Raw genomic sequence first — 12,410 nt, 5'->3', positions numbered from 1 at the left:
TTTTATTATTGGCAAGCATATTTTAAATGAGATTTATATCTCAATGATGTTGGTAGGGGTTTAAGCCCCACACCTCCAATATCATTACCTAGAGGTTTTACCAACTTTGTTAGTTTGCACTGGTATCTAATTTCAATTTTTGATTAGTTAACTTATGTCGAGGATACAAATCCAAATTCAATGGTCTTAAAGAACATATTTAACTATTATTATTATTTTTTTTTACGTTTGGGAGGTTTTTTAATTAAGCGGGTTTTTTAATCGGTAAATTACTAATTATATTAATTAATCGATAAATTAATAGTTAATCCAAATATTTTATGAATTTTGAAACTTTATTTTATAAATAATTATCTATGATGTTGTACCATGGAGTTAGATTCATGTAAAGAAGCATTGAAGACGACAATGACGTTAAATAATTTCCTCTTACAATATGAAAATACCATACCAGAACTTCTTAGCGTGTAGAGATGAGATCCAGCTAGACTTAAATTTCACCAAATGACACTATTTTTTATAGTGATTCAATCGGGCACTAATCAAATTAGATTGGGCAAACCCCCACCCCAAATTTTTTTTTTTTTACAAGTTTGTCATATTACAAGTTTGCCATCAAAGCCTAGGCTCAACAACCAATTCAACCGGTCTCGCCAAAACGAAACCCTCGGATCGTTTGAGTATACATTCAAATGGTCTCGCCATGTCGTTTGAGTGTACACTCATACGGTCTGCGCATGTCGTTTGAGACAAAACTCTTGAATTTTTAACTCAAAACGATCATTCCATGTACAATTCAAATAACTCAAAAATCTTATATTAACTCGTACAACTAATGTACAAAGAATATTAAAAAAAAAACAAAGACATTCAAACGATCTCATGGGGTCGTTTGGGCCATATACAAAACGACCTCATGGAGTCGTTTGGGTCATATACAAAACGACCTCGCTGCGTCGTTTGAGTGTATACATAAACGAAACCCTCGGGTCGTTTGAGTGGTTGCCCAATACCGATGGAATTTGAGGTATTAAACAAAATGCACTCACAAAAATTGATATTCGAAACTGAAGACAGTGATTGGTGGTCAATAATTAAATCACGAGTGATTGGTGGAAATTGCGAGGGAGTTTTGGGTTTTGGATGAGAAATTGCGAGAGAGATGACCAGTTAGAGTAGGTTGTAGCCGGTATGGGGGTGTATTGGTTGGGGCCGTTGTTGGGCTGAAGGCTGCCCAATCTAATTTATGTGGCGTCTAATACATGACTCTTTTTTATCAATGTATATATTAAAGAGGCTCCACTAAACTCTAAAAGGGTTTTGAAATCTATTATCTTACAAATTTAACGAAATTATTAATTTAGTCTACTGGGCCGATTCGGGACCATAAAATTTCATTAATTAAGCGTAATAATTAAATATTTGTGTATTAAATTAACGAGGTTCTAATGTATTATTAGTATTAGTATTACTATTATTTTTTTTGTTATACATAGCTTCATGTTTTAATTAAAGAAAAAAAAATCATAAATTGGGGAAAATCACAAAACACTCTAAGGAATAAAGCTCGTGATCGGGACAAATTTTGGGGTTTGGGGAAATCCTACGAGCCATTTGTTCCCTTTTAGAATAATTTCCTATTAAAACTAACATTTGCTTTTTATGGTGGGGCCCCGTGGCATGAATCCTATAACATAGCCAGACAACTGTATACTAGACAAAGTAAAACGTGCTGTTGACTTCACTATCACCAGTCCCACCAGAAACGGATTCAAATTGTTGGTTCCGTTTTGAATGAACAAGTGGCACTTTTGTATTCGTTCCTAAGCAAACTGCGCGTTGCGAAATTGTAGCAAAAATGCGCCCGTCTCTTGGTCCACATGATGTTCATGTACTAATTCTTTTTCTGCAGATATTTCACACGTATGCATGTACCTTATTATAAAGTAGCACTACAATGTAGGACGTGCATACCCACTGACTCTTTTACGAACTTGATAAGGAATCTGTAGGAAACTTATTCCAAAAAATATACTTATTGTTAAGTAAACATGAAAATCAAATTGATATGAACAAACCTTTAATATCAACAAACAAACAAACCTTTTAGTTCAACTAATGAACTTAATTTACCAATGATTAAATCCCGAAAGTGAAGATTCACTATGTCCTTAAGACAGATTTTCCCCTCGGTGCTTGAAGGTTGATGGGAAACTATCTCCCAAGATAGAACGGATTTCCTTCTATGAAATTTTCAAGACTTCAATTCTAGACTCAAATGAACACAACATAGTATTTGACTACACTACTAAAAAATGACTTGTGATGGCGGCTTTTAGCCGTCATGAAACAGTTTAATGACATTTTTCATTAAAAACACTACCGTCATCATTATGGAGCCCGTCATAAAAGTTAACCAAAAGCGTCATAATTTTGATGACGGTTCTAGAGAAGCCGACATCAAAGCTCGAATTTAATATGACAAAACTCATTTATAAACGTCATGCTGGATCCTTTTGCATGACATGTTTTACTTAACCGTCATAATTTATTAGAAAAAGTGTCAAAAATAAACCTTCATTTATATTTGTTTTTATTTAAGTGTCATCCTGAGAAACAAAAGCGTCAAGAAATTAACACTAAAAACTGTCAAGAATTGGTATGCCACACGACAGTTCTTTGGAAGCCGTCATAACTCCTCTATTTTTATTTTTTTTTTTCCTGTAAATCTGAAAATTCCTATAAACCAATACATTCCGACACCACCAATACATTCAGACACTTGACAGCTAGAGTCCATTATGGAAACAAGAATCATACTTTTATTACTAACATAAATCATTCCAAGAACTTGTTCATATTACATGATTTATTCACGGAGAAAAAAATTAAATAACTTAAGCACTTGATTCAAATTCAAGTCTCATAATCCAACAACAATGTAATTTACATAACCCATGCAACAAATTGCTAATCAACCAATCCATCTCAAACAAACTTAATTGAGCTACCGTGTTATCTCACTTATAACCTACAAAACAATATGAAGAAGAATGTGTTAGTTTATTTAATAAGTAAACTAAAAATATAATCATATAACAACTTCTACACAGTATTAAAAAAATACACAAACAATGTGTTAGCACACTAAGTCAATAACTACTAAACGAAAGAGATACAATCAACTATGACAGAGAATCATATTGGTTAAGCCCCAAATAACGTACACCACTGTAGGATATATCTGATATGTACTAACTAGCCAAAGCACTAAACGGTATAGGCGCTACCACTCGAAAAAGGGAACTTAATCGCTAAAGCAAAGAATATAGGCAAAACCCGAAGGATACTTAAACATGAACCTCATTCTCCTATCTTAGGCCTTTAGGTGGTATAAAAGCCTTGGAACGGCTGCCGCGCATGCTGTGATTAAATGGTGAATGGAAGTAATTGTTATTGAAAATAAAATAAGACGAGATCAATATGATGGATAAGGATAAGAATAAGAACAATAATAAGACTGATCTTATTGCATTTGGACCCGAAAAAAAAAGTTGCAACGGTTTAGGAATAAGCGAGAACACCAAAGCCAAATCATCCTCTAGTAAAAATGCCAAGTCCGTAAATGAGGAGGGAGGTGATGCTACTGACGACTGGCGGCATCTTACATCAAGACGACACCTGCGATCGCCAAAGGTAGGCTGAGGGTGGCAATAACTCTAAATCGGTGACCATTGATCGGTTCTCGAGCCCATTGGAAAGCGTTACCGGTATAAGAAGTTGTGATGGAGGAAGCCGTCTTAGCGGATGGGCAAAGCGGTGTTGATTTGTTTGTTTGAGAGGGGGATGTTGGGAATGTCGAAGGAGAAAGCAAAGTGTGAGTGTTGAGCATGAGGAGGTAGTGGATAGTTCATTGGGACCTTCGGATAAGTCGTCTAGTCGAGGCTTAATCGTGGATGGTTCTGAGTTGGCATCTGTTGATTCATTGACCTCGCATGTTACAATATTGCAGGAGGATCGAAATGAAGAAAAAGATTCACTTGTTTCACTTTCACAAGAATTATTGTAGGATATGTCCTCTAAGAAAGAAATGGAAGATCAGGGGCAATGCAGGAAGCTCACAGTTTGGTTTCGAATCAGTTTGATGGAATGGGCAAAGAGAGTCCTCGCTCTTTACAAGATTGTGAGATTGTCGGAGTTGAAATGATCAGTCGAGTCCGAAGGAGATCGGGGGTCCGTTTTATCTAGTCATAGAGAAGATGATAAAAGACTTTTCAGGGAATCTCATGTTCGGAGGAACATCAAAAAAGCAGTGAAGTAGATGAAGCCATTGAAAGGGAGGGTGTTCTTCGATAGATCTTTAAATTTTCGGGAGAAGGAACTTCGTGATGATCTTTGTTGTATCCGAGGCAACCGATGAAGTTGAGGGAACTCAGTATCTTTGGCCGAGGGTGCAAAGTACGAGCACAAGGAATTAATGAGATGGATGGTTTTTCTTTTTGCGTTGATGAAAACCATAAAGCGAGGCCTTTTCAGATCTTCCGATTCATTCAAAAGAGGAAGAAGGAATTCGTATATTGTTCCCGAAGAGGGTATGGAGGAAACAAACCTGAGAGCGCAAGAACAAACAAATGTCGGGATATATAATGTAGGTGATACTTCGGTGTAGCTGAGGCAACCTATGAGACTAAAAAGAACTCCGCACACTAATGGTAAAAAGAGAAATCGAGATGCAAATTTGGGAGGTTTAGGATTAGATTCTCGCCAAAAAAAAATAGAAATTATATCTTTGTGCAAGGATTTAGGGATTTGAAAGGAAAGCGGGGATATATGGAGCAAAATAGTTTGGTTGATGAATTTGATCTTGTGAAAACTATTTTAGTTGGTAAATGCATTGGGAAAAGTGGCTTGATGCAAATGTGGTATTATCCGGAAGTTCGACTAGTTCTCGTTATTAATCGATAATCGGTCCGTTAATATCAATCAAAGGGCAGAATTTATGCAGGGGCATCGGAAGAAGAAGTTAGTTCTAAGCCGAGCGAGAAAATATCGCATACCGTAAAACCATTTAATTTAACTCTATGCAAAGATAGAAAGTTGTAAAAACACCAAAATCGGCGCCGCCACTGGACACACCACGTGGACCCACTCTGTGGGGCCAATAGGCATGACAAGTCAGCATAGGTAGGATGCAAGTGTTGGTCACAATTGTGTGCCACATCTCCTATGAAAACACGGGACAATTCAATTCATGAAATGAATTGGGGAAAAAGACAAAACATAAAAAAAAGCAAAGTTTTGTTTTATTTGGAAACAAAGGACAAACCTTGTGAAACAAGGTTTGGTGTTTTGCTGAATGAGAATTAAATGGCTTAGGCCATATATGGAGACATGAGATATATATATATATTTGGGAGGACCTTAGTTAGGGAGTCTTTTTAGTTTTTCTTGCTTTCATTTTCATTTCGTGTTTTTGTACTTCCCTTCCAGTAGCTTCTCAGCCAACTTCCAATACTGTAAGTTTACTTTAATAAATTTCATTTTCTTTGCAAGTTTAATTCCTGTGATTCATTTACGTATTTACTATATACAATGAATTCAATTAATCATCCAATGACCTTGAGCTAAACCCCGGGAGGGTTATGATGCTCGCGTGAGAATTCGAATTGACGCCTTTATGTTCCAGAATCACTACTTAGGAATTAGGTGTAGATTATATATCTGGTCCCAAAATGATTGAGACTGTACAAGTTTGGGGTACTGATGCTCCAGAACAGTCTCGCGAGAGACCCAAAATGTCTCGTACGCGACTCTATGGTGTCAGACAGCTCTCTAATTTGTCCAGCTGATGTAGAATCGAACCAGGAGTTAAAATAATATTCCAGAGATGAAATATTAGTTCAACTCCTTATGCTAGTGCGATGCGCTCAGAGATGCATGCATTTCGCTAGGGATCGATACTCGACATCGTCTCGGATTTGTCTATGAACTTGAGTCGGATTAGAGCTGTAGTGATGTGGTAGTATAAACTGTTGAAAAATAATTCTTGCATTAACCCTTTCCCTATTTCTCTATCTTTGTTTATTTACGTCAAAATCACCGTTATTAATTTACTTTACTTGCGTTACCTTTAATTTACTTAAGCCAACTAAATAACCTAAAATCCTACTCACCAAAAGTTGTAACTCCAGTTGTAAACTTTGCCGAGCCCTAAGGTTTGGACGATCCCTTACTCGACCTATCCTACCAAACCCACGTGAGTAAGGTAACTTGACTAAACGGACGACTAATGGACTTTGGAATTTGGACTTTGGTCTTCGGACTTCGAACTGTAGATTGTGGACTTTGGACTAAAAGAATAAAATCAATTAATTTCACGTTTATCAAATGGCGCCGCTGCCGGGGAAGGACTCTGGACATTAACGTAATAACTGGAATACATCACGTAAAAACCCCCTCTCCTACCCCCTCATCTTTTCGATTTTCATTTGTGTTGCGATACTAACGTATTACGTAGGTGCTTGTACCTATTTTTCTTTTTATACTAACAAATTACTACACCAGAATTGCTGAAAAACGACACTAGCTTAGGACTATCCTGACCGTCCTAAATTTAGGGCTGCAAATACCGTCGTATATGGTATAAATTCGTCGTGTACTGACCTAAGCTAAAATAGAGGACGGGTTTTTGTGTAGTAAATACACGACGGTGGAGGTAGTTCTGGAACTCGTCGCTTATGTGGTGGGGTTAGTTTTTCATTGTGGCCCTCACTGCTTTTCCATTCTCGCGCTGATTATTAACACTAACAAATCCATAATAAAAAAAAATGGGCAAAAAAAAAAAACAAGCCGTTCAGAGCTTCTGCAAGGAACACAAAGCAAGTAAGAACTTTGAACACAAAGCTTGTGAGCTTCTCTGAAATTGTAAGCTCTCTCTCTCTCTCTCTCTCTCTCTCTCTCTCTCTCTCTCTCAAAACATAATATTTATTTAATGATTTTAAAGCTTCAAGTTTGTGTTTTTTCGTCTGATTTTTGTTTGTAAATTGTTGTGTTGTTCACTAAACTGATATGGGTATTTGAAACTTTGATCAAATCAAGGTCCCTTCTCCAAATTGAGGTAAAGTTCTTTCCTTTTTTCATTCTTTTGCATTCCTTATTGTTTAATTACTATGGATTCAATGGAGTTCGCCAAATCTATCATGGGTATTTGTTATTTCGATTTTTCATTGATGGGTATGAAATATTCGTCTCTTTTTTGGTATTTGGGTTATGTTAACTTGATTGATATTGAATTATTTGGTTATGGTTGTTTTAGAGTTGCTAGATCTTGGTTGTTACTGGTGACAAATGTTAATCTTGTTAAGTTGTGAGTTGTAAACTAGTTTTGCTGTAAAAATTATTTTCTTTTGTCAAAATTTGGTTTCTTTTTGTGATTCTTGTGTTGTTAATGTTTATGTATATGTTGAAACATACAAGAAGTGGTCATTACATTCCATTTCAATTCATTTGATTTTATTAATTGGGGTTTTTAGATTAAGAGGTTAAATATGTATATGATTGTCGCTATGAACAAGCTAAGGTTTGACAGCTCGCCGTGTCTACTGTCAATGGAGGGAATGGAACTAATAATCTTGAGGCTCTCAAACAGGTATTGTATCTTCTTCAAATCTTATTGTTGTGCTTTAAAACTAAATATGTAGTCTTCTAGTTAATTAGACATAGCTGGATATTTTCAGCAGTGTCCTTTGTGTTTTTTTCTTCAATTTTTAATCTTTGCTTAAATCCTATTGTTAAGGAAGTCTACTAGACTGAAAAATTAGCCTAGCTTGTGTCATATTCAGAAATCAGATGGCTGAAATTGTGCTTCTGTACATTAGTGATTAAACCGAAATTCTGTTGTCTGACACTCTGACTTCTTTGGTAGCCAAAGAGAATGGGTTGCATTAATATGAAGTGCTAAAATGGCTTGAACCATCATTTGTGCTAAAAGGACAATTGGCATGCAATGTTGCATTGACTTGCTCTAACATGTTATGTTTCTGGTTTCATTATTTTCTTGGATGTTGATAATACGCAACACTGAAGTCTATCTTGATGCTATAGAAACAGACTTGACATTAAGAACTGGGTTGACAGTTAAGAGCACGGTGACAATTGGAAGTCTCACTCTTTAAAGCGAGGATTAAAAGGAAATGGCGTCCTTTCTACTTTGTAGGACTCATGTATGTAAACTATGTATGGGCAAAGTTCTTTAGGTTACTGGTCACGCTACCCAAAAGTGGCCCTTTGAGTTTAACTTTGCCATCCTGAGTCTAACGTAAGCCATTTAGCCATGACAATTCAAGCAAACAGTTGAGTTTAACTTGTCACTTCTGCAGTTCTGAGTTTATTAGGTATCTCAGTCATAAGTGATCTTGTACAACAGTTGCAGTTTCATTCAGACGAACCAAAGCATACTCTTCTTGGAGTTAGTCCAGTTTAGTGTGTGGACTAGAGTTGCATAGGTAATGCTTCTGCCATGTTGTTTGCATATATAATGTATCTACCATATTAAGTATTCTAACTTGCATGCCTTGCAGATCTTTTGCAGGAAGGCCACATTTGTTTCTTCCTCTGGGGTCTCTACATTTCTAGTATGTCTAAATCTCCTATTTCCAATAGAAAAAAAAAAAAACAAAACAATATTAGGGGAATTCATTACCGAAAGTTTTTTTTTAACCGTATATATGCCAACACACAATACAGTCAGACATCTCCTACTTTATGTAATGCCTTGTTCAAGTATACATATTATTGCGGTAATAAGCTCGACACGGGTTTTAGTTTTACTATGTATAAGTTTTGTGTTCTTATTTCGCAGAAAGTGGATGTAACTTATATTTTCTATGATTGAGGTCATGGTGATATCATAAGATAAGCTTACTTTTGTATCTCTTCTTTAACTGGAAATAGAGAACATGCAATATAATTCTCATTGAGTAGGTGGCTTTCCACATGGGATTTGAACTAGATAGTTGTGTATATGAGGTAGATAATGCTAGGAGGTGCTCATGGTATATAAGGTACTTAATGCTAGGAAGCACTCCTCCGGTCCATACCATAATGAGTCTATGGAGTATAAATGAACATAGCGATTCCATGGGTATCTCTTGAATGAGTTTAGGACAATTTCGACATATCACTACTACATAAAGGCACATTAACCATGGTATGACAAATTGTATATACCAATGTATTTCCAATAACAGTGGGAAATTGATATAACTCGGGTAAATTCTTTTTCGGTGTTGGAATATCCCACTGCTTTGTCAAAACGGTGGTTTATATTATTTCTGAAAATGGGTAAACTGTGGGAAAAGCAGTCTCGTCACTTTAGCAAGAGTGCGAAACCAACCCCACTTGCATAGAATAATAAAAAAAGGCAAAGCAGAGACTGTCGAGTGCTAAAACTCTACCACTCCATTATATTGTACTTACAGTAGGGTTCACTGACCATTTGTCAGCAGTTATTATAATACCACTACTTAGAGTTTTTGTATATGAATGTAGGTGCTTTTAACATCCTCAACTTGGAGATTATATTCATTTTGCAGCTCAAACTCGACTCTTTTTGAAAAAGGTTAGTTTTATTTTTCAGTCTCACTTTCAGATATATTTTAGCATGATGAATTTTAATGAATGGTACCCCTTTTTGGGTAGCATGAAGATATATTATATTCAAAAATGGTTGCTCTCATTAAAGATGACGTAGACTATTTCTAAGTTTTAACCAGGGAAGAAAGGAATAAACATAAGGCGTTAGGGCCATGCACAAGTGTAGATGGTTATAGTCTGATATTTTTTTTTTCAAATAAGCTAGGGTTAGGCAGACCCTCACCTGTATTAAAATTAAGAACAACTTACATAGACATATCCACTGACATCCTCTTTAAGATAGGCTTACAAATCTATATCTAGAGGATGCCCAAACTGGACCGAACAAAAACTATTATCCTGCTCTAGAAACATGTCCATGAACTAACAATCTAGCCAAGCCCAACAACAAAAAAGGCCAAAACTTCATGTCTACCGACCCAACCAGGTCAGGCCCAAGAAGAGCGGATGGATCTGGGCGACCCGAACTCCTTCTTCTCAACCCGCCAGCAGCAACCAGCGTCTAAGTGATGTCTTCCCCATCGCAAAGCTAAGGATTAACAAAATCTTGAAGTTATTACCAACTCGTCTCCTCATAAACCCAAAAACAACAATCATTACAAAGTTCATCAACCAAGAAATCATTTTCCAACCAATCAATCTATCATATCCACCCATAGAGAACATTTGAGTGAAATGCACCCCTTAACTGCTATCGCCTCCCTAGTTTCCTGCCAAACACCTTTTGTTTCAAGTCCCAAACTTGCGCGAGTTCTCACACCAGATCCAAACTAGTTCAGCATAAAACTCCAGGAACAACCACAGTAATGGAGTCATGGTTTTGACACACCCAAACTCAGAAGGATTTCTACGGATCAAGAGGGGTCAACAATCTTCTCTACCCATGAACGATGAACAATTGTACCTGCCTTTCAGATCTGCCAGCTAGATCGAGATCCAACACGTTCAGCCAAGACCAATCTTTTGTTACCTCTTGTGAGTGCTCTTGAGAGAGACCGACCGTGTGCTAGAGAGGGGGTGGGCAACTTATCCAGCCACCGGCCATCAGTGTTGACGCCGGTGGCTGGTCTACGATGTTTATCTAGGGGGGGTGGGCAAATTTAGTTTCTAAGAATTAAACTTATATATAATATAATGACCACAAACTAGTACCATATGAGCTTGTTTCATTGGTGATCTTTTCTCGGTTCGTGTTTTAATTCACTTCATATGGTAAGGGTTTCTCATTTCCAAGTTCATATTTGTTTTTTTCTTTTTAATTCTCTATATCTCTTAATTACTCAGGTCTGTACCGCGAAAAATTGAGTGACAACTGATTTTTAATTATGATTCTAATGAAGGAATGGGGGATGATAATAATAAGGTGGGCGAGAATTGTAAGAATGGTAGTGGGAATAATTCGAATGCGATCCAAATAGTACTATCATTGATGGTGGAGATCATAAAGGGAAGAAAACGGAGTCTCCTCCTAAGAATCTGATGGCTGAAGGACACCGTAGGAAGAAACTTAATGATAGACTTTACATGTTGAGGTCTGTTGTGCCCAAGATCAGGAAGCTAAGGTGACATTTCTTTACGATTCTTTACTGTTATGGTTGTTAATTTTGGCGTTCGACATATACCAGTATAACTTACCTTCTGAATTGTATGTTATTTGTATTATGTTTTAAGTTTGATGATTAAAACAGTTTTCATTCTTTAAAACTGCTAAATTTGATCTTGGACCAAATGGTTTATTAGCATAGTTGATTATAAGCGTATACATTGAGCAAAAATTGTTTAATTAAGCCTATATAGGAAGGAGTAATAGACCAGGTATACTGAGTGTTGTTAAGAGCTCAATTACTTGAAGTGAGTGATTCAAAATTGTGTCTTCACTCAGTTACTATTCGACTTGAATATGATAAAGGCAGACATGTATTTTGTATATTGTTTTAACTCAGTTACTATTCAACAAATCAACAATTGATTTGATTGACAATCTTTTACACAAAATGGAAATTTGAGTTGTTGTTGAGCAGAAGCCACTGTTTTGGTTACTTTGCAAGACCATTTCATTTGTGTTTTGCTTAGACAATATAGTTAAGATGGCTGGTGATACTACTTTAGTTATTCCAAGTAGTATAAAGAAGACCCTTGCTGGGATTATTAGAAAGATTGATGATTATTTTTTGAGAGCTTTGGTGTTAGGGCAGAATGTTATTCTGCTTTTGGATATCAATAGGAATGGTGACTCTCTTCGCCAGAATTTCAGGGAAAGCATGAGTAAGAACTGATCTGGCCCACCTTAACTAGTTGCATTTTGTTGTGTAATATGTTTGTTATCTGATTAGTATTGCTAGCGCATTCACTGATTTTTAATGTAGCTGTGTTGTTGAAGTTAATTATGAAGGTCATGACTATGGTTTGTTTTATAGGGAAGTCGTGCAAGTCTTCCAAGGTTTTTAGTGCACCTTCTTGGAGTTGGTCTTCTAGAGCCCTCCATTCTAGCAAGGATGTTATAGACTTTACACTTTAGTGAACTTGGTGAACTTTTCAAGCCCGGTGCACATAGCGTTACACTGGATAAAATTTACTCCGAGGAAGAGAAGTTGTACAAGGAAGTTAAGGTAATTGTGCTTTTAGTTTGTTTTTAATCACTGTAATGAGGTATGTAAACTCCATGCAACTTATACTAGGACAAATAATTTAGTTCATATTAATAGGTAGGATAATGACTTTCCGTAGATTGTGTAGTGTGGTCAAAGATTGGAATA

The 12,410-nt window shown here is 36.4% G+C and overlaps 1 long non-coding RNA gene across 3 annotated transcripts; it reads left to right on the top strand.

Moving 5' to 3' along the window:
- The first annotated feature begins 6,820 nt into the window (after window positions 1-6,820).
- Window positions 6,821-9,621, top strand: LOC147514337 (uncharacterized). Of its 3 annotated transcripts, XR_015213187.1 has the most exons (6): window positions 6,822-6,924; window positions 7,099-7,117; window positions 7,533-7,648; window positions 8,394-8,504; window positions 8,580-8,633; window positions 9,550-9,621. It is a non-coding gene; the product is annotated as an uncharacterized LOC147514337 (long non-coding RNA). The 3 variants fall into 3 exon arrangements; XR_015213188.1 differs by lacking the exon at window positions 7,533-7,648 and having other exon boundaries at window positions 6,821-6,924; XR_015213186.1 differs by lacking the exons at window positions 6,822-6,924; window positions 7,099-7,117 and having other exon boundaries at window positions 7,426-7,648.
- The last annotated feature ends 2,789 nt before the right edge of the window (window positions 9,622-12,410 follow it).

Source organism: Coptis chinensis, chromosome 2 (assembly GCF_015680905.1).
Source record: "Coptis chinensis isolate HL-2020 chromosome 2, ASM1568090v1, whole genome shotgun sequence".
NCBI lineage: Eukaryota > Viridiplantae > Streptophyta > Magnoliopsida > Ranunculales > Ranunculaceae > Coptis > Coptis chinensis.
This window is presented reverse-complemented; position numbering and strand designations above follow the sequence as displayed.